We start from the raw sequence: 19661 nt of genomic DNA on the forward strand, positions 1-19661 counted from the left end.
TGCTCCACTCCACGTCCCATGGGCCATGAGATCTCCGCTCTGACTGGCGGAACAGGCAACATTCCTTCCTGTGGATGAGCTCTAAGGGTCACTCCTGCTTCTCTCTCTGATGGTCTTTCCCTGGCCTTGAGTATTTGCCTCTCACACCTGCACGGATCCGTACACACCTAGATACTGGAGGAGGATCTTTTGCGGATTGCTGGAATCTACTATAAATTCAGCTCCTTCCTCTCTGATCCATTCACACCTAGATACTGGAGGAGGATCTTCCACAGATTGTTGGAATTACCGTAAGTACAGCTCCTTTCTGTCTGGGACTCCGTCCCGTGATTTCTGGCCATCTTTGCCTCGCAGGCTCCCAGCTGTGTTTCCTCAGCTGTAGGAAACCGTGGTTCTGCCTGGATTCCTTTTCCCTGTGCTGCATCCTGGAAACGCTCTCCTGGTCATGAGCTCCAGCAGCTCTAGGTCTCAACCCGTTTGTTTCACGTCTCTCAGGGAGCACTGCACCACGCTGCCGGAGACCAGGCTCTGAAAACATTTTGCTTCACATATTTGCCTGTTTTTTTCAGTTGTTTCATGGGGGAAGGTAAGTCTAGGTTCTGCTCCTCCCACACTGTTAGTGGAAATTTTCAGAACTGGCCTTTTGAAAAACTTCCCAGAGACCATCATAAATGTTCCGTAGTCACTGGGGCTTCCCTTTGCGATGCCGACGTGGCGAATGTGTGTGGTGTCGTGTCGGTGTGATGTGCCTGTGTGGTGAGTATTGTCTGTGTACCATTTTCCACAAACACAGCTTTTGGTTCATGCCTGAGCTCTCTGACTGATAACTGTCTTAAAATTAAGAGGAAACTCTTTGGAGTTAGTGTGCATTTCTGGAAGTCTTTTTTTTTTTTTTTTTTGAGATGGAGTCTTGATCTGTTGCCAGACTGGAGTGCAGTGGTGTGATCTTGGCTCACTGCAACCTCCGCCTCCTGGGTTCAAGTGATTCTCCTGCCTCAGCCTCCTGAATAGCTGAGATTACAGGCATCCGCCACCATGCCCAGCTAATTTTTGTATTTTTAGTAGAGACAGGGTTTCACCATGTTGGCCAGGATGGTCTTGATCTCCTGACCTTGTGGTCTGCCCGCCTTGGCCTCCCAACGTGCTGGGATTACAGGCGTGAGCCACTGCACCCAGCCTTGGAAGTCTTATCTTTCTTTGCTGTGCAGGTTCCCACCTTCACTTTTTATTTAATTATTTATTATTTATTATTTATTATTTTTTTTTTGAGATGGAGTCTCGCTGTGTCCCCCAGGCTGGAGTGCAGTGGCACGATCTTGGCTCACTACAACCTCCACCTCCTGGGTTCAAGCAATTCTTTTGTCTCAGACTCCCAAATAGCTGGGACTACAGGTGCACGCCACCACACCTGGTTAATTTTTGTATTTTTAGTAGAGACAGGGTTTCACCATGTTGACCAGGCTGGTCTCGAACTCCTAACCTCAGGTGATCCGCCCACCTCAGCCTCTCAGTGTGCTGGGATTACAGGCGTGAGCCACTGCACCCGGCCTCACCCTCACTTCCAATGCAGAGTCCAGCACTTGTAGCTGGAACCCACTAGGCCAGGAGTGGGAACACTGGGAGGCGCTCCATGCCCCAGACCTGCTATATTTACTCCTGGTTGCACAAACGCAACACTGTTCTAACTCGAAAGAGGTTGATTTATTACAAGTGAATGGCATGGCAAGTTACTGCAATAGAATACTCAAATATTTATTTTATACTTTGTCAATTATTTTTAGCACATCTTTTAGGGTCGTTGCTCGTTCCTGTTTTACTTTGGTCGTGCTGGTCTGAAGGCATTTGTCCCCAGCTGGGTGTTGTTCAGACCTCTTGCCTCTCTTGTCTTCTCAACAAGACCCGGTGACATTTGTTCTCTCCAAGTGCACGGCAGCGGAAAATACTGTGGTTCGCAAGGCAGGGAAAGTGGATTAGGCTCGGTCGTTTATTCTCGTTCTTTCCTTCTTCCCTTGCACATGGGTGACTGGGAAGCAGCTTCGTTTCTAAGGGCAGGGAATGACCACAGCAGTGGTAAGAGCAGCAGCCGAGGCTGAGCCAGCCGTGAGCATCCCCTCTGCCAGCCGTGAGAGCGCCTCTTTATCAGGGAGAAAGCAGGATCAGAGAGGCCCACTCGGAGGACAGCGCCAATTCTCCGGGGCTCGGGCGTCCCTCAGCTCCAAGCCTGGGTGCTGCTCTTCTTGTTTCTCTGTTTGGCCTCAGCCCAGCATTGGGTTCGTCCTCCTCACTGGCACTTGGCCACTGGTGTCACCACTCCACAAGGCCCCTCACCTTTGTCATTCCTCTTCTTGGTCCCTCAAATCCTCATTCCCATCTCCAACCTCGGCTCCCCTGCCCCGCCGTGCGCGGCTGTCCTTGCTGGGGTTGTCTCTTCCCTCCTGTTCTGGAGGAGTGTGTGTCTCTTTGGACTCTGATTTCGCTTCCTACCAGGGTGCCAGCGCCACATCCCATTCCCACATGGCGTCTCCAAGACCCCTCCCTGCTGCGTGGTGGATTAGCTCCTGTGGAGGCCATAGTGGGCACCCAGTGCGCTTTGCCTGACCCTCCCCAGGTGATGGACACGGATTGTCCCGCTCCTGCCGGCCTCACTGAGCCGTGGGCACGTCCCCGTGTGGGCCCCGTGTGGCTGTGGGAGGAGTCCTTGGGGGTGGATCCTGGAGGGGACTTGCCGGGCCCTGGCATCCCCACCTCTCAGGGCCAGGCCGCTCCCCAGGAAGGCTGCACGGTTTATGCTCCATGAGTGACCCCAGGGCTCCCCTATGCCCACGTTCCAGCCACACCTGGCACGAGCCAGTTTCCTACATTTTGGGAGCTGGGAGGTGTGATGTGCTGCCTGCTGCAGACTAAGCTGCATTTCTGAGGTTTGGGCCCCTGCGGTGGTCTGTTCACATGTGGATCCTGTCTCTGGGGCTGTGGCCGATTGCCTGAGGTTCAGCTGTGCCCACTGCCCATGTGGAGGGCTGTCTGCCCCCATCATCACCAGAAATGGATGTCGCAGAGAAAATAAATCTGCTTGTCACACTGGGGGCCATTTTGACAGCAAACTCCATGTCTAGCAATTTCTCTTAAAAATACCCTGTGTGAGGCCGGGCGTGGTGGCTCACGCTTGTAATCCCAGCACTTTGGGAGGCCGAGGCAGGCGGATCACGAGGTCAGGAGATCGAGACCACGGTGAAACCCCGTCTCTACTAAAAATACAAAAAAAAAAAAAAAAAAAAATTAGCCCGGCGTGGTGGCAGGCACCTGTAGTCCCAGCTACTCGGAGAGGCTGAGGCAGGAGAATGACGTGAACCCGGGAGACAGAGCTTGCAGTGAGCCGAGATCGCGCCACTGCACTCCAGCCTGGGCGACAGAACGAGACTCTGTCTCAAAAAAAAAAATACACTGTGTGAGGGAATGATGCGCATTTGAGTGACTAGTTCTTCACTGCTGTTAATGAGGAACACGGAAGCTCTGTGTGTGCTGATGTGGAACCACCAAGACAGTAAGTGAGAAAACGCGCGCGCAGGTGCGGCCCCACGTCCGGAGGTCCATCTGCACGCCCCGGGCTCCAGGTTTGGCCGGATCCGCCCTGGACAGAGCTGCAAATCAGAATCCACAAGTACCTGCAGGGGCCTCGATAAAATAAAGACTGAAAATCAACTGGAAAAAAATATATAAATCTTAGCAAATCTTTGCAAGTTGGAGCTGGAAGGTGTGGCATTCCCGTGGTCTCCGGAGGACGCTGCCTACGCTGGTCCCCATGGGGAACTCGCCCACACCCCTGGCCGTTTTCAGTGTGTGTGTTTGTCTCCTTGTCAGTGTGTGGTGACACCTCACTGACCTAAATACACAGATGGGGCAATTCCCTGATGGACCCGGGACACCGACACTCACCCAGCCTCAACGTTGCGATGTTTCCACACAGCTGAGGGGCTGGCAGTTCTTCATGGTGCTTTTTGACTTATGTTTTTAGGTTGGATGCAAGCACGTCTACCCGTCTTTTCCTTTGTGATTTCTGCCGCTGGCATCCCCAAATTTATGTAGTTATTGACTTCCACATGAAAATTCAATTTAGGCCAGGCATAGTGGCCCATGCCTGTAATCCCAGCACTTTGGATGGCCAAGGTGGATGGATCACAAGGTCAAGAGATCGAGACCATCCTGGCCAACATGGTGACACCCCATCTCTACTAAAAATACAAAAATTAGCTGGATGTGGTGGTACGTGCCTGTAATCCCAGCTACTTGGGAGGCTGAGGCAGGAGAATCGCTTGAACCTGGGAGGTGGAGGTTGTAGTGAACTGAGATCGCACCACTGCACTCCAGCCTGGGGACCTAGCTAGATTCCACCTCAAAAAAAAAAAAAAAAAAAAAGAAAAAATTCAATTTAACTGAAATGTGTTTTCCTGTGTGCTGAGAAATTGGAACACAGCTCCATCTTGTTCCAAGCAGCCAGGTGGCCGTGCTCTGTCCTGCCCTGGGAACAAGCCTGCCCTGACTCCCTCAGATTCCCGGCCATAGGGCTCCCTGTAGCAGCTCCGCTCCCTACCTGTGCCTGCCCTTGCTCAAATCAAACGCAGCCCTCTCACACATTTATTTCTGGAGCTGAACTCTAGTCACACTGGCCACATGTGAAGAAGAAACACCCTCTGCAGCCTGGTCACAGCCCCACCACCTCCTGCATCCCTGGGAGGATCCCCAAGGCTCGCCGGCCAGCACCCCTTCTGCGGTACCACTGCCTTCCCGGGTTCTCGGGGGTCTCACTGCAGTGACAATGGGGCGAATCCATCCCCCTTCAAAGGTTGAAGGGCCCACTCAGGATTTCTCAGCAGCCAGAGCTGCAGGCCCACACCCTGGGGCCAGGCTGCAGAGCCCGCATGTCTGAGTCCCAGCTGAGGTCCCGCCGTGCGTGGCCCACCTGGACTTGGGGCGTCTCAGCCTGTCGTCTTGGATGCCGGGTGTCATGCACTTGTCTGGCCTGATCCGTCACCGGCCGTGTGGAGCCCGACTAGAGAGTCTTGGCCCCAAAGGGTTTTCAGAAGCCGCCTCCAGTCTCTCATCAGCACGGGACATGCTAACCACTGAGCCCAGGCTTGGAGACGATGCTGCCGCTGTCTGAATATGGAGCCACTCGGCACAGACTGCCTTGGATGGCACGACCCTAAAAATATCCCCAAACAGGTGGCCTCCTGGTCATGCCCTCCAGAGAACGGAGCTCATATCTCAACAGGAATGATTCCGTCAGAGATGCAGGAGGTAAATGTGAGCATCACACTATCACTCCCCACGCCACTGGGCTCAGGAGGCCAAGTCTGAGTGCCGAGGGCACGGCCACCCCCACACCCACTTCCCCTCCGCAGCCGTCTGGGCTGCATCTGTGCTATTAGTTGAGTAGAGGGCTCAGCCTGAGCCAGGACAAGCTCCTCACTAGCATCCCTGAGATTCACCAGAGCCCAGGACAGGGTCCAAGAGAGGCACACCGTCTGAGTGTGGTGGAGGGTCGAGGCTCTCCGGGAGCCTCAGAGCATCCCTTCTGCTCAATTCAGGGCAGTGAGTGGCCTTGGTTTGGGCCCCTGCACCCTGGTCCTGGTCCTGGTCACTGCACAAAGCCCCAACCCTTGCTCCTGTGCTCTGGCCACAAACCACTGCAGGGCTGTGGCTGGAGCAGGACACTCCAGGCGGACCTTCACATGCCAGCAGCCCCCGGGCCCACCCGTCTCTGTGACAGAGACTACCAGCAAGGTGTGCAGGGCCCAGGGCTCAGGGCCAGGCTGGGGCCACAAAGCACAGACCAGCACCTGGTTCACCCAGAGCAGACGAGAAGCCTCAGGAGAATGTGGCAGGGGCTACGGGGCCAAAGCCGGGGACTCCAGGGTGTCACGAGGCCAAGGTCTGGCTCCACTGATAGGGAAGACCCATCTCCCAGGCCGCTCTCTGAGCCCCAGTGCCCTGGCCTTGGGTTCTCTATCTCAAATCCCTTCCTGCTGCCAGGCCTCCAGCAGCCCCAGGGCCCAGCCTCCAGCTCCATTCTTCCTGAGTCCTGGGCAGCTCCATGCAGTGGGCGCCATTGTGCAAGGAGCTGACACGTGGGGAGGCAGTGGCTGGTGCCCAAGTCCTGGCACCAGGGCACTGGCCAGGCCAGGGCTGAGCCCAGGGGAGGCTATGTGGTGTCCAGAGGCCTCTTGGAGTGGCCAGGCCTCTGAGGCGCCGTCCCAGGAGACACATGCGGGCCGGTTGCCGTGCAGGGCCCTCGGGAAGCCCCGGCCACAGGTCTCCCACGCCACCCTCCACCCCGCCTCTCTCCCCATCCAAGATCTTTCAGAGGACATGAGAGAACACTTAAAATACTTCGGTGCAACAGAGACAGATCAGCCATAGAGCCCTTGACAATGTCCTGTTCTGTCCCGTCTGTGGCAGCTCCGGCCATGTCCCTGGCCCCAACCCCGTGTCTCCTGGCGCCATGGCTGCAAACAGGTGTGTCTCTGGCTGGTTTCGTCTGCACAGTGTTTTGAGAAGAATTCAGTTAGTTTTAATTAGTACAAATTTAATCAATTTTAATTAATTTTAACTAGCTAATTTTAAGTCTGTAATTAAGAAAGGCAGGGTTTCACATAAGAATTACAGATTTCAAGCTTCTCTTTAAAAGTTGGAAGCATCAAACACCCAAGCCCGGGTGCTGGTGGGGAACAACAGGAGAGGACGAGCTGCTGACGGGCGGGCCTGACTCAGAGCAGCGTCCACCCTCGGCCCTCACAGGCCCCGCTGCCCTGAGGCCAGAGCTTGAGCTTGCAGTCTTGGGTCCGCCTGGTCTTTCTTTCTGCGGTGGAGGTAGAGACGCTGACATGCTCAGCTTAGGAGTCTCAGGTCTCCCCGGACCGCAGGCCGCGAGGACCTCTGCTGGTCATCCCCAGGGTGGCTGGAGCCACCCTCTTCCGAGGACTGGAACGGGAGCATCCTTGTGGCCTGGAGGGGACCCTGCTGGTGGTCGCCCGATGCTCAGGCCCCTCTTTCCAGCTCTGTGTGCCCCACCTCAGCTTCTGTTCTCGGCTTTGACCTGTGACCTCCGACCTTCAGAGGGTTAGGGCGGGGGTCTTCCTGGAAACCTCAGAGGATCGTCTGTCCCATGGTCACCTCCCGGGTGTAGACCTTGCTCCATGCCCTCCGTGGCCATCTCCCGGGTGTAGACCTTGCTTCATGCCCTCCGTGGCCATCTCCCGGGTGTAGACCTTGCTTCATGCACAGCGTCGTGGTGATGTCACTCACTGGGCCCGCGGGGACCACGTGGATCCTGCCTCAAGGTCCGCGACCCCCTCCCGGCACCGCCAGGACCGCGCATGGGCGGCAGCCGGGCCCCTCGGCTCGCGCGAAACTCTGCGTGGGTCGCTTTCTGCCAGCGCCCGCCGTTCGCGTGGAGCCCACCCTGAATGGGAGGCTGAGGTCCCCGGGCCCAGGCCAGCCTCAGGCGCTCCCCACGCGGGCCGCCCCGCCCCGCCCCGCCGCCCTCCTGAGTCCCAAGTGCCCTGGACGGTGGGTCGGCCTGCAGCCCCCTAGCCCCGGCCTGCAGCCCCCTAGTCCCGGCGCGCTGCCAGGCAAGCCCGTCCCCTTTCGCCGCCGCCCCCTGCACCTCCGTTCCCTGCAACCCGCGCCGCCCGCACCGACACTCAAGCCGGTCCCCCTTCCCCCCACAGCCTCCCCCATCCCCCTCCCGCCCCCAACTCCCCCCACCGCCCCCCATACTGTCCCCGCCGCCCCTGCAACCCCACCCCCACCTGCAGCGCTGCCGCCCCCGCCCCCGCCGCCGCCTCCGCCACCCCCCGCCGGCCCCCGCCGCCCCCGCCGCCCCCGCCGCCCCCCACACTGTCCCCGCCGCCCCCCACACTGTCCCCGCCGCCCCCCATACTGTCCCCGCCGTCCCCTGCGCCGCGAGGCTGCCGGGCTGGGACCCGCAGAGTCTCCGGGCGCCGCTCGCCCCCTGGTGGCCACTGCCCGCGTTGCGTCGGGAAACCCGAGGCCTCCAGGCGCGCACACACGGCGGCCCCACACATAACCTAGCGGTGCCCCAATGACTGGGCGCGGGGTCCTGGAAACATCCACCCAGGGAATGGACCGAAAGTACCGATGTCGTCAAAGGGGGCTGTTTCTGGGGAGAAGGCGAGGGGCCTCGCCATTGAAGCCGGGAACAGGGCCCACTGCTGGGACCCAATGAATCTGGACAGTTAAAAGCAAATAAAATGGGAAAAACCCAAACAGTAAGAGGAAGGTTCACTTGTCAACTTGTCATAACAATAATAGTAAAAATGATAGCACAGCAGCTTTAGTCACCACAGCCAAGCGGAAGGAGACGTCTAAATGTCCATCCATGAATGAAAAATCAGAATGTGGAGAGGCACACAGGGAGGATCGCCGGCCTGAAAGGAAGTTCCCACGCCGCTGCCCCGTGCAGGGACCTGGAGACACGATGCTGAGTGCACCTGGCCAGGCACAAGAGGACGCCCACTGTGCGTGGTTCCACTTAGAGGCCCTGCAGTGGCCAAACCCGGCCAGAAAGTGGGATGGGGGCGCAGGGGATTGGGAGGGGGGCGTGGGGAGATTGGGAAGGGGGCACGGGGGACTGGGATGGGGGCGCGGGGGACTGGATGGGGCATGGAGGATTGGGAGGGGGTGTGGGGGACTGGGATGGGGGCGCAGGGGAATTGGGAGGGGGTGTGGGGGGGATTGGGGGTGAGTGTGTCCTGGGTGCAGAGCTTCAGTTTTGCAGGACGGAAGAGTTCTGGAGATGATGGGGGTGATGGCTGCACAACAGTGTGAATGTCCTTAATGCCATTGATGTGTGCAGTTAAAAATAGTTAACGTGGTACATTTTATGTCTCTTTTACCACAAAAAAATACAAAATAATAACAGCAAGGCCTAGGACTGGCACTTTGATGGGCCGGGCTGCCTCCCGCTGAGCCGTGCCCCCTGTGGCTCCTCTGGACTTTCTCCCGGGGACCCTCATGGGCTGGAGGGAGGATGTGGCCTGGAGTCATGTCGTCACACAGCACCATGACCCTTGCACAGGTCCTAAAGGTCAGCAGCTCCCGTCCCCTTAGGCTGGTGGGAGGGATGCGCTGTGCCTGGAAGGACCAGTAGAGCTTGCAGGGCAGGACCCAGCCCCAGCCTCTGCTTACAAAACAGCACCCAGGGCAGCAAAGGCCCCCGGCCTCCAGGCCTAGCCTCCAGTGAGGCCCCCAGCCCGGTCCTGCCCCAGCCCTGAGCCTGGCCACTCGCCGCCCGGGTAGAGTCTTGTTTCTTCTCGGCTTCGGTGCTGAGTCCTCCAGGTGAGCGAGATAGTGGAATCTGCCCCCTGCGATTTGCCAGGAGGAAGAGCTTCCATTGTGGGAGGTCTTGTGTAAAAGTGAGCACACGGGGCCCCAGGGAGAGCTGGGGCTGGCGCTGCCCCGGGTGCCCTGTTCTGGGCGAGAGGCCGTCTGCTCTGCTGGTGACTGGATTATAGCAGGCGCTTATCCCTCCTCCACATGGTCCCGAGACCGGGGCCTGGATAGGAACCGGGCGTCTCTGCACATTCGAGGGCTGCGGGCCTGGCCTGGCCTGAGCCTCCAGGTGGGTGTTGCTCTCCCCAGGGGCTCTCCCTGGGGCTCCCGACCCAACAGCCACCAATGTCCACACTGCCTGCTGGTGGCACAGCCTGTGGGTCTCCCTGGAGCGGACAGAAGGGCAGTTTTGTTCTTTTCCTGGGACATTCTTGAGAGCTGGACCAGCCTGACCCCCACTGCTCTGGCCGGGAGGGAGGTCCCGAGGCCAGGATGCAGCTCCCCTGGGCAGACACAGACGCAGCAGCAGCAGCCCAGCCTCTTCTTTGGCCCATCGCAGATCTCTCTGGTCCGGCAGTGCCTCACCCACTCCCTGGGGTCATCACTGCCTCCTCCTGAGGAGGCCGTCAGTCCCCACCACACAGCCAGCCCTGTGGAGCGGCGGAGACCGTGGGTCAGACACTCGGGCAGACACCTTTTGTAGAAAAGCAAATTCCACCCCAGGTGCTCTGAGGAACGCACCTGAAACAGCCATAAGGAGGCTGCACAGGAAGCCGAGGTCTCAGGCCAGCGGGGTGGCAGAACACGCAGGTGGTGTGGGGCCATCTCCACACTGCCCTAAAGTACGGACATAAAGGCGTGGACATGCAGGGAGGCGCGAACCCCAGTCACGGCGGGGCCCTTCGCTCTGGCAAACTTGACACATACCCCAGACAATGCATGAATGAGGCTATCAAAGATTGAAATCCCACTATTTGCAATTTAGATTTTATTCATATAAAACACGATGTGCATAGAGAATATACATTTTTCGAAAGCCCATGAAAAAGTTTAAAAGGTAAAACCCAAAACCAAGCCACAAATCGAAGCTCAAAACAATTTCCCAAAATGAAAACCTGCTTAGGCCACATTCTTTTATCTTAACTTTATAAAACGACGTATTAAACCAACAAACAACAACATCCGGCCACTGGAAACGTTTGAATCATTCTCTGAAATGAGTCATGAGTCCAAGAGGAAATCAAGCAAAAATCGCGTCCTACGTAGAGGCTGAGGGCGGCAAGTGCAGTGACACAGCGTCCACGGGCCTGGCCAAAGGTGCCCCGTGAGAGGAATGAATTATTAAATGGTTTATTATTCCTAGTTTTATTCAAATTAAAGGAACAGAGCAGTTAACTCAGAAACTAGAACAGAAAAGGAACAACAAAGTCAACAGGAAAAAGAAAATGAGAAAAGCAGAAATTAATTAATTGGAAAGCAATTAAAACTTGATTTTTTTGTGTGTTTTTCCTTTGAGATGGAGTCTCGCTCTTGTCACCCAGGCTGGAGTGCAGTGTCTCGGCTCACTGCAACCTCCACCTCCCGGGTTCAAGCTATTCTCCTGCCTCAGCCTCTTAAGTAAAACTTGAGTTTTTAGATCCAAAAGGTAGTTCCTTGAAAGAAAATAAGAGGAACAGAGAGGGCAGCCAACCCAGGCGCAGCTGGGACCGTGAAGAACAGGAAAGGGACTAAGAGTCGGGGGAGGTGGAGGAGGAAGTGGGTGTTGCGAGGAGGAGAATGGAGGCGGGGGCCAGTGCGGTGAAGGTCAGGGAGGGCGGGGGAAGGGTTGTGGGGAGGCAGGGGGTTGGGGCGTGGTGGGAGGGAAGGGGATGGAAAGGCGGAGGAGAGGGGAGGAAGGCGATGGAGGGAGGCAGGGAGGGGAGATGGGTGGGCTGCCCTGGGGCTAAGAAGGGAGGTTGAGGAGAAGGCAGAGGAGAGGGGTCTGCAGACTGCACGCCCCTGCACCACTGCGTGTGAAAATTGAGAGGGAACGCCAGTCATCCAGGAACACGTGAATACTGAAACATTCGGAAGAAGACGATGAAATCTGCGTGCAACAAAACCACAGAAGCCCGGGGACTGCGAGGCCGAGCCTCCCAGCGGGGCCGCTGTGATCCTGAACCGTGGATGGAGAGCTGGCTGTGGTCTCCCCTTGGCTGGGAGAACTGAGCTCCGTCCTGCCCAAAATAAGACCGTGTAGTCAAGGAAATTCCAGCTGGAGAGCCAGCCCTTTCCACCTGGAAAGGTTCACTTGTGCTTGTGGACGGGGTGGCGGGTGGCCCACGGGAAGAAGGGAGCACAGAAGACCCCGTCTCCATGGGGTCTGGCACACGGGGGCCTGAGGTGTCTGTGGGGGCTGGAGAGAACCAACAGCTGCCACCTGGGGACACAGTCTCACGTGACCCTTTGGGGCTCAGAGGCATCGGGGGCAGGAGGCGCCTCCCCAGGAGGGAAACACCCCAAACCACGGAGGTGACCAGGGCGGTGCATGGAGTGTGGGAGAGACCAGGAGGAGGTGCCAGCCTGGGCTGGGTGGGCAGGAGCAGGATGCACAGGAGCCCAGGAGGGGCTGGGATGGGGTGGGCGGTACCCCACACTGACCCCCACTGTCCACTTTTGGCCAATCCTGCAACATCCACTTGTGCCAGCCTGGCCGGGGAGAGACAGTTCCCAAGATGCCAGAGAGTTCGGGGCTCTGCAGCCTGGGAGGGCCTGGGAGGGCTGCCCTGGGGCTAAGAAGGGGCAGAGATGGGGGTCTCTCTGGGGACAAGATGTGAAGGAGGTCACATGGAGACCTACGTGGCTGGAGCATACTGGACCTGCACCCCATCTGCAGCCAAGAGCCACAGTGTGCACCCGGCTGTCCCCTCCCCACCGTCCACCGCCCCCCACCTGTCCCCCTCCCCACAAGCTGCCACGTGTCCCCCTCCCCACCACCAGCCACCTGTCCCCTGCCCATCCCCCACCACCTATCCCCCTCCACAATCCACCACGTGTCCCTGTCCCCACCACCCACCATCTCTCCCCCCGCCCCTCCCCTGCCACCTGTCCCCCTCCCACCACCCATTACCTGTCCCCCTGCCCCTCCCCTGCCACATCACTGCCCTTTTCTCCCGAGGCTGAGGCTATTCTGGGTTCTCCCTTGTAACCAGCTGAGGCCTGGATTGTCTCCCAAGAGACACGAGAGGGCTTGGAGCATTCGACTTGCTTCCAGGCCTTTCACCCACTTCCAGCAGTGCAGGCTTTTAAAAAACAATTTTATTGAGGTGCAATTCACATGCCATAAATTGCACCCATTAGAAGCAGTTGTTAAACATGTCTGACAGATGGACACAACCATTAACCTCTACCCCCATCAGACACAGAACAATTCTACTGACCCCGAGCCTCCACCACAGGCACCTGCTCACCTGCCTCCTTCCAGGACGGAGCCTCCCTCCCCCACAGGTGGACTTTCCCAGGCTGGACTCTGGCCCCCCAGCACAAGGGTGCTGAGACTCACTCAGCTGTTATTTCCTTTTAGTCTGAGTAGTCCTTGTTAGGTGGATGTGCTGCGTGTTTATCCTTCATCCCATAATGGATATTCGGGTTGTTGCCAGTTTTTAGCAGTTACATGAGAACAGGGTACAACCCCTGTGCATGGGCTTTTGTGGGGTCATGCATTCATATCTCTTCAGCAGATGCCTAGGAGTGGAACTGTGGTTCATAAAGTAGACACATGTTAAACTCCACAAGAAGCTGCCCCACTGTTTTCCAAAGTGTTTGTAACATTTCACATCCCCATATACTGCTCCACAGCCTTGTCAACACTTAGTATTGTCAGCTTCTTAAATTTTAGCCTTAATAGTAGGAGTGGTTTGGTACTTCAGGCCTTAATGACAAAGGATTATGATATTTATGATATCAGGTATATTTTCACATCTTATTTAAGTGTTCAAATCTTTTGCATATATATATTTTTTATTTTTTATTTTTTTTTGAGACAGAGTCTTACTCTGTCGCCCAGACTGGAGTGCAGAGGTGAGATCTCGGCTCATTGTAATCTCCACCTCCCAGATTCAAGCAATTCTCCTGCCTCAGCCTCCTGAGTAGCTGGGACCACAGGCACACCACACCAGCCTCATTTTTCTGTTTTTAGTAGTGATGGGGTTTCACCATGTTGGCCAGGCTGCTCTTGAACTCCTGACGTCAAGTGATCAACCTGTCTCGGCCTCCCAAAGTGCTGGGATTACGGGTGTGAGCCACTGTGCCTGGCCTCTTTTGTGTATTTTAAGAAGTGGGCTATTTTCTTATTACTCAGTTGTAAGGGTCACTTATGTGTCTGGATACAAGTCCTGTATCAGATACAAGGAATATGAGTGTTTCCTCACAGGTGTGGCCTGACATTTTGTTTGCTTCCTGTGTCACTGGACACAGATCTACAAGTTTGACAGTGTTAGCTTTTAATTTGGGTCTATCAGCCATCTCAAATTAGTGTTTGTGAAAGGGACGTGATAAAGTCTGATGTTCATCTTCCCCTGTGGATATCCAGCTGTTCTTGAACTATGTGATCTAGAGACCACCCTTTCCCCAACTGAATTACGTGGACACCCTTGTTGGAAATCTGTTGTCCGTGTGGGTGGTCCTATTTCCGGACTCCACCAGCTTCCCTTGGTCTCCATATCTCTGAGCTCTCTGACATCACTCTTCTTAGTCACAATTGTTCTGGCTATTGTAAGTCTTACATTTCCATCTCAATTCTGAATCAACATCTCAATTTCTAAAAAATAAGCCTGTGAGACCTCTATTGGATTGCACTGAATCTATGGATCAATTTGGGGAGAACGTTCACCTTAATAATGAATCTTCCAATTGTCAATGAAAAGAGTCAAACTATGTAAAATATATGAAGAGATTTATGCTGAGCCAAATATGAGTGACCACGGCCCTTGACGCAGCCCTCAGGAGATCCTAAAACATGCGTCCAAGGTGACTGGGCACAGCCTGGTCTCATGACATCAAATACATGTAAGATATACACTGCTCTGGTGTGGAAAGGTGGGACAACCTGGTGGGGGCTGGCTTCCAGGTTATAGGTAAAGCGAAACATGTCGGGATTGGCAATTGGTTGAAAGAGCTATTATCAATAGAAGGGAATGTCTAGGTTACAGTAAGGGGTTGTGGAGATCAAAGTTTGAGCAGCAAATGAAGTCTCTGGGTCGCAGGCTTCAAAGACTAGATTCTAAATGATTCTTATCAGACTTAAGTTCTGTGTTGACGTTGAACGTTGGTCGGCTTTCCCTGAATTCCAAAAGGGGGTCAGGTATAATGACGAGTATCCATCCCTCCCTTCCCCTCGTGGCCTGAACCAGTTTTGCAGGTTACCTTGGAATGCCCTTGCCCAGAGGAGTGATCTGTTGAGAGGGTTGGGGGCTTAGAAGTTTATTTTTGGTTTACCAAATCCACGAACAAGGTCTGTCTCCCCCATTTGTTTAGCTCTTCATTAATTTCTCTCAGTAATGTTCTGCAGCTTTCGGTATAGAGAATTTACACATTTTTCATTAAGTGCATTCTTAGATATTTTCTGATTTTCAATGGCATTGTAAATGCTGTTTTTCAAATTCTGTCTTCCAATTATTTGTTGCTAGATTATAGAAGCACAATTACTTTTGTATATAGACTTAGTATCTCATGACATTGCTAAATGCCCTTATTATTTCTAGTATTTTTGACAACCTGTTCGGATTTTCTGCCCTGACAATTGCATCATCTGTGAACAGAGACTCTGCCGCTTCCTTCCCAATCATTTTGTCTTCTAATGTCATGTTTAGGTTTCTCAAATAGCTTGCTTGCAACCAAGATGCATGCCTGTGATTGTGGTGGAGGTCAATGCACAACTCCTCCGACCCCAGGATGTTCCTGTAGCCAGACATCACTCCACCTGTGGGCAGGAGGGTTATCACCTCCAAGTTCTGGAAATGAGGACCAGGCAGGCTAGGCTTCAAACTCCACCTGTGTGGCCAGATTTCCACTGGTTATTTTAATGTGTTTCGAACACTCTCTTGTTAGATGACATTATTCTAAACAGCTGCCTTGTGATTCCAAAGAGGTTCAAACCTCCCCCTTTCCCTAGTAAAGATGGGCTATTTAAGCATGATTTTGTGGAATTCTGGCTGTAGGGAGACTTGGGGGCACTGGGATTCAGTGTTCTGCTGCTGGGCCAGGCAGGGCTCAACGGGGAGGGGCTCGGGATTCAACTCCATGCCCAGAGGACCAGGTGGGACATACTTCCAGGGAAGAAGTGTGGCAGGCACAGGCCCAGGTTAGCCCCACTGCTGTGACAGGCTGTGACAGGCTGTGAGGGTCCTGCGCTCACCTGGGGGATGCGGAAGCCGGGAGCTCCTGGGCTCCAGGCAGGCCAGGGACAACGCTTCTTCCTCTGGGCTTTGCTTCTCCGCTCAGCCGCCACAGGGCTTCTGGCTTCACAGAGAAGGTGCCGAGGACGGTGGCCCGGCTCAGCCTCTGAGAGGATGGGAGCCACAGCTGCAGGCGGACCTGGGCTTGGGGCTAGTGCTGGGAGGCCTGACACAAGGGCGTCCGTGTCAGTCCCCCTTCTCCAGACCTTTGGGCCCCTAGGCCCTTGTGATGGGCCACCCCTGGCCACTGGGAGTGTTAGGAGGTCAGCTTGTGGAAAAAGTGGGGGCAAAGGCCAGGTGGGAGTGGGGGGTGGAGAGAGGGGCAGCTGCAGCAGAGACCCACTGGCCAACAAGCAAGGCAAGGCATTTACGGGGCACACTGCACCTCGACCAAGCAGATTCAGATGGGAGCAGAAGCACCTATCATTCAGCAAGGTGAGACTGGGGAGACGCCTGGCAGTGTGGGAGGAAAAACTGGCTGAGGCCATGTGCAGGCCAGTTCACTGCACATGCTGGGGCGTGGCAGGCCGGTCTGCACCCGTCTTCCTGCATATGGGGTGCCATGTGCACAGGAGCATGTATGCGTATGTGTCTCTATCTCTGTATGTCTGTGTTGCGTGTATGTGTGTTTACGTCTCTGTATCTGTGCATACGTCTTGGTGGTGTCTGTACATGTGTGTATATGTGGGGAGGGCTGTTTTTGTGTTGCTATAAAGGAATACAGAGACTGGGTATTATAAAGAAAATAGGTTTAATTGGCTCACAGTTCTGCAGGCTGTATAGGAAGCATGGTGCCAGCATCTGCTCCTGGCGAGGCCTCAGGAAGCTTCCACTCATGGTGGAAGGTGACGGGGAGCCAGCATCACATAGCAAGAGTGGGAGGAGGGGAGGTAAAGGGGGGGTCTCGGACTCTTTTAAACAATCCACTCTTGAGTGAGCTAACTGAACAAGAACTCACTCATCACCAAGGGGATGGTGCTAAGCCATTCATGAGGGATCCGCCCTCATGATCCAACACCTCCCGCCAGGCCCCACTTCCAACACTGGGAATCACATTCCAACATGATATTCGGAGGGGACAAAGAATCCAAACCACATCATTGTGTGTGCGTGTGTCTGTGCATGTCTGTGTCCATCTGTGTGTGCACATCTCTGCATGTCTGCGTGGATCTGTGTGTCTCTGTGCATGTGTGTCCATGTATTAGCATTTGGTCCAAGCCTTGCTTCCAGAGCCACAGCAACCACAACAGTACCAGCTGAGGGAGAGGGCTGCTCGAATGCCACTGCCTCCCTGATGCTGACGGGGACCTTAACCACAGGGACAGCCCTGGGTCTCTCCAGCCAAGGCAGAGGACTGGCCGGTTGGTCTCAGAAGGCAGTGGGTGGGCAGGGTTCTCGTTCTCTGGCAGAGATTTCTTGGGCCTGGACTATGGGTGCTAAGGCTGCCGGGGAGTGGGGGCCCAGGAGCTGGGGATGGGGCACTGCCGTGGGGTGGCTGCTCCCCACCTGAGCCCCTCCAGGAGGGGAAGGGGTCTCTGCGGCCTGCAGCCCCCAGACATCACTGTATGTGGCCAGAGCCTACAGGCTGGAGGGCTGGGATCCACACTGCTGGGCCCCTGCTGATCCCTCCAACCCAGGGCTTCTCCCAGGGACCAGCTCTGCCTCCCATCCCTGACGCTCAGGCACTTAACTATTTGACAAACCGATGATGAAACACGCAAGGACAGCGACCGCTGGAGGCTCGTGAGGCCCCAAGCACAGGATCCATTCCCAGATGCCAGTGTCACTCCCAAGTCACCTGCTTTTGTAAGTCTCTATTCTGGGTGGAGCCCTCTGGAAGCCCACGCCCCGCTGTCTGTGGCCACTCCTCGCAGGCCTCAATGGAGGTTTCCGTAAGGTCTTCATGAGTCTCCTGGCTCTTCCCTCAGAGCAGCTGCCTCCAGATTACACAACTGCCAAGTGCTGTTGGTGGCTGCAGCCCCACCTCCCCACTCCGAAGCAGCTCCCGCAGGAAACCTGGGCCTTGTGTGGCTGGGGAACTCCCAGGACTCCTGCCACGCAGGGGGACCGGAGGGCAGCTTGGGCAGGCCCCTCGAGGGCAGGGGCGGATTCGCTCGGTTCCACCTGGCCGGAGAGACAGGTGAGGGACTCGTCTTTGTGGGTCCTGCGGGGTCCCCTTGGGGCTGTGGCTCCCCGCCTTGCTGTCTCCAGGCGGGAAGGGGGTGGGAGCCATCCTTCTGTGGGAAGGGGTCTAGGAGCCCCGCTGCTGTTCATCCCCACTTCCCCTCGGCTTCCTGGCCTGTCCTGCACGTAAAGGGAGCAGGCTGCCCTGGCGAGCTGGCCCCACGGCCGGCTCCTCTCTGCCTGGAGGGAAGGAAGGGCCCCTACTCCTCCGCATTGCCCCTCCTGTGTTTCAGCAGGGCCAGGTTCTGCCCGCCCGTGGAGAAGGCCAGTACCGGGGAGAGAGCCAGGGCTCCCACGAAGCAGGGGGGTCCCTCCAGGCGAGGCGTCCCATCCTGTAGTGCTCCCTTAAATTCTGCAAGATACCCCACATCCCCCATTTCCAGCCAACAAATCCTGTTTAAGTTCTTTTGAGATTTGTTCGTGTGGCTTGCTACACTAAGGATTCCAGAAAGAAGGCCCAGGCCAGAGCTTTGGGCAGGCGGCCATTTAGGGCAAGGGCCCTGTGTCGACTTCCTGGTGGGGTTGCCCGGCTGGTGGGCAGGAGAGCCAGAGCACCCCCCCCACACCAGGAGGCAGGTCGCGGACTGCGCTGTCTACACTCGGGAAGGGGTGCATTCCAGGGGCTGCTGCCCCAGACTCACCGCTCACCTGGGACCCGCAGTCTTGAGCTGTGGGTACCACGGTGGCCCTCCCCTTCTGTTCTGTGTGGCGGACTTCCTGGCTCCTCCTTAGCCTTGGGGCCCCCACAGCCCTCGGCTTGGCTTCCCTCCCCACAGCCAGGCCCTGGATAACTCCAGGGTAAAGTGACCCTGTGGCCCCCCACTTCCCCCCGTGTCCTGCACAGGCCTTGGGCTTTCGGCGGCGCTGTCTGCTGCAGCCCCACACCTTCCTAGGAGAGTGGCCCAGGCCCCGCTTCCTGAGTGTGACTGCGCTGCCGTCTGCGAGGCCTGCGCGGGTCTCTCCCGGGCTCTCCCTGCTGGGATGGGGACTGGTGGCCCCGACCCGCGTCCCGGATCCAGCTTGCGGCCGGCCAGGAATGCAGGTGTTTAAGGGTGCAAAAAGGAAAGCGCACAAGGCCTCGTCGAGGAGGTGGGGGTCAGGAGGGGGGCTAAGGAGGGGACCAGGGGTGGGAAGAACGCGGGGGAGAGGGACGGCAAGGTGCCCGCCCGAGGGACCGACACCTCCGCGAGTGGCACCCCAGGATGCTGACGCCGGCGGGGGTGGGGGCCCGAGGGGCGGTCGGGGTCAGGGGGCGGCCCCAGGGGTAGGGCCGCAGCACGAGGGGCCGCGAGACCCGGGCGGTGACCGGGTGGGGAGAGGCCAGCCGGGCCGGGGCTGGGAGAGGGCCGTGGGCGGGCGCGGCCGTGGGTGGGAGGATGCCCCGTGGGGACGCCCCTGCCGCAGCGCCCGGCCACGCGCGAGGCCCCGCCCTCAGGACGCGTTCGGTGGGACGGACCCGCCCTCCCCGCAGCCGCGCGCCCGCCGCGCCGCCTTGTGGGCTCTGTAGTCCCGGAGTCCGCGTGCGCGGGGCCGGGTCCTGGGAGCCCCAGGGCAGCCGCCCTGCCGAGTCGCAGGTACTGGTGGGGAACGGGGCCACGGGGCCGCGTGTCGGGGGCTGCGGGGTGTCTCGGGCCCTGGGGTGAGTGCGGGGCGCGGGCCGAGGTTTGCAGGACCCTGTGAGGTGAGTGTGGG

At 56.9% G+C, this 19661-nt stretch overlaps 1 protein-coding gene across 5 annotated transcripts in view; it reads left to right on the forward strand.

Annotated features, from left to right (window-relative positions):
- Positions 1-268: 268 nt before the first annotated feature.
- The window catches only part of SLC19A1 (solute carrier family 19 member 1), a 45338-nt gene continuing 25945 nt past the window's right edge, over positions 269-19661 (forward strand). For 2 of the 5 annotated variants that reach the window (XM_058427342.1, XM_058427343.1), the window contains exon 1: positions 16993-17925. The gene's annotated coding sequence lies outside the window, so the exon portion shown is untranslated. Of the gene's footprint in view, positions 291-16992; positions 17926-19492; positions 19544-19661 lie in introns of those variants that run through there. The other 3 variants (XM_032174594.2, XM_032174585.2, XM_032174592.2) reach the window with 3 other exon arrangements.

This window comes from Hylobates moloch, unplaced genomic scaffold (assembly GCF_009828535.3).
Source record: "Hylobates moloch isolate HMO894 unplaced genomic scaffold, HMol_V3 SCAFFOLD_14, whole genome shotgun sequence".
In the NCBI taxonomy this organism is placed as follows: Eukaryota; Metazoa; Chordata; class Mammalia; order Primates; family Hylobatidae; genus Hylobates; species Hylobates moloch.